The sequence below is a fragment of the Ranitomeya variabilis genome, chromosome 4 (genome assembly GCF_051348905.1).
Source record: "Ranitomeya variabilis isolate aRanVar5 chromosome 4, aRanVar5.hap1, whole genome shotgun sequence".
Classification (NCBI taxonomy): domain Eukaryota; kingdom Metazoa; phylum Chordata; class Amphibia; order Anura; family Dendrobatidae; genus Ranitomeya; species Ranitomeya variabilis.
Genome location: NC_135235.1, coordinates 613656285 through 613658965, shown reverse-complemented (window position 1 = coordinate 613658965; position 2681 = coordinate 613656285).

Genomic DNA, 2681 nt, shown 5'->3' with positions numbered 1-2681 from the left:
TCCGAAACTGGCTATGCCAATCAGAACCCTTGTTTCATTTTTCCAGTGCTACTTAGAAAACAAAAGATGAGGTCTGATTGGTTGCTATGGCGTACAGACATTGTGCTGCCTGTTGTCAAGAGATTTACTCTGAAAACTTTTGGTAATTCTACAAAACATTGGAGTACCTGGCTGTGGTAAATGTCAGGATTTGTTACAAAACCATAACAATTTTATAAAAATTGACAGTTTTAATAAGTTTCACTTACGGCAATACACGCTAATGTAGAGTGTCTGAGATAAAACATTAAAAGCGACAAGTTAATTATGCCGCTTTTGCATGTAACGTGAAAACACGTGGATTTACCACAAAACGACCACGTTTCACAGCAAGCACTGATAAAGCTACGGTAATTAAAAAAGCGAAATGCCCTGCACATGGGGTAAGCGACACAGAGAATCAGAAGAACTATGCTACATTTCTAATTGAAGGTATCTGCTAATATTATTATTATTACACCTACTACATGGGAGAGGATCTTGAAGATGGGAATACCCATTTAAAGATTGGGAGATTTATTGTATTTAATATTGCACTTTTATAATAATCATTTTTATTTATATAGCGCCAACATATTTCGCAGCACTTTACATTATAGAGGGGACTTGTACATTTCTTTCAAAAGCCATATTTTATCATTATTATTTTAGCATCAACGTAGTTGTATGTGGGATTTATTTTATTTTTTTGCAAGAAGAGTTATACTTTTGTATGACATCACTGAAATATTAAACAAAAATGCAATTACGTTATCAATTCTTGGGATTCCTTTTTACTGCATTCATTGCATGACTTTGGAACGTGATTTTTCAGATCTTTTCAGATATTTTGATTGCACTGCTACCAAAAAAAACGCAATAACAAGCAATCTAAAATGATAACAAAAATTCTGGCATTTTGATTATTTTTGCTTTAAAATGTTTCCCATATGGATTAAATATTTTTAGATGTTGATTGGACTTTTGTGGACATGATGTTACAAAATATGCTTACTTTCTTAATTCTTTTTACCCAGTAAAAAAAAAAAAATGTTTTTCTTTTCTTTCTCGTAGGATGCTTCTATTTTGCAGATCATGCAGCTTTATATGAAAATCCCTATTTATTATAATTGCCAGACCTGAAATAACAAGTACTTTTCACCTATTGTGTCCCCCCCATTTCCTTGTAGATTGTAAGCTTGCGAGCAGGGACCTCACCCCTAATGTCACTGTTTAAATTGTCTTAACTTGTATTGAATTTGTCTGTACATGTCCCCGCTTAATTGTAAAGTGCTGCGAAATATGTTGGCGCTATATAAATAAAAATTATTATTATTATTTTTAATCACTTGTTCTATATACTTCAGTATTGCATCATATAGCAAAAATGCCGATTTTCTGTAAAGTCCAGTCTGTAGCTGAGCTTCAAGAAAAGACCATGATGCTGGCAATGGGGACCTTCAGTGCCTTTGCAATGTGCAATTATGTTGAGGTAAGGGGGCAATGGATGTCTTTGTGCTGGCAACCAAACCAAGTGATTGACAGTGACACTTAAATGGTTAAAGAGCATCGGTGCCATCTCCAGTCAGTGCTGTTGGAGGCAGATGCCAGCTCTTTAACAGTCTGCATCTGCCACGTATGAAGATCCATACACCCAACAAGTACAGCAAGTGTCAGAAAAGGGTTAAAACCGCTAATTGTAAAACCATGTGCTTTATATGCCAATTGACAAGGACCACAATATGGCCGATACATGTGAGTGCACCTTTAATGACATGCCACATTTGGCTGTACACACGGTTTCATCCAATCCAACTTGGACACAACCAGTTGTAGCGGGACCATCTCAACAAATTCGGGCCAGTTGGCATGTATGCAGTAGTGAGATGGCACAAAAGGAGTAAAGTATCTAATGAATTGCACTTAAATATTAGTAATACATTGTTTAATATAATTAACTCATTTTCCTACATTTTTGTCAACTGGCACACTATATAGAATTGGGCGGAGCAGTGACAATTTAGGCGGGGTCTGCAATTCCCAAATGATGTGTCACCACAGATGCTTTCTAAATCAGTTAACCTACCCATCACTCTCTGAGCTGTGGCGGAGTGGTACAACTTAAGTCACATACCATAGTCTTTGTGCTATACGGGCTCTGGTGTTGTCATGTCGGACGCTGTTCATACCAGGGCGTACGACAGACAGCGGTAATTCCGCTTTTGTCCACTATGTGCTCAGTGGCGTCGGCTAGATTTTATCTAGCTGGTCCGGGGTTAATTTAGCTGGTGCTCGGACTGGAAGCTGGGCCATGCCAACTGCCTTTAAATAGTTCTTCTGAACATTGGGCGTCGCCAATTATAGCTTCTGTCTAGTGCTTGGTTATCTCGGTCTGGAGTGTTGAGCTAAGTAGTTGGAGTATCGTTGCTGGTGGTGTATTTCCCTTTGTCTTATTTACTCCTTCCTATATTTGTATTTGTTTTGCCCTGCGCATTTATAGTGTATTCCTGAGTGACTGCCGCGTGGTGTATATTTTCCATTATCCTTGTCTGTGCTAACTGTTGGTATTGGTGTATTAACTCTTCACTGGGTGGTGGGGTGGTGGTTTCAGCCTAGGGTTGAAACAGGAGATTGGGTGAGGGTGGAGGCCTAGACATGCACAC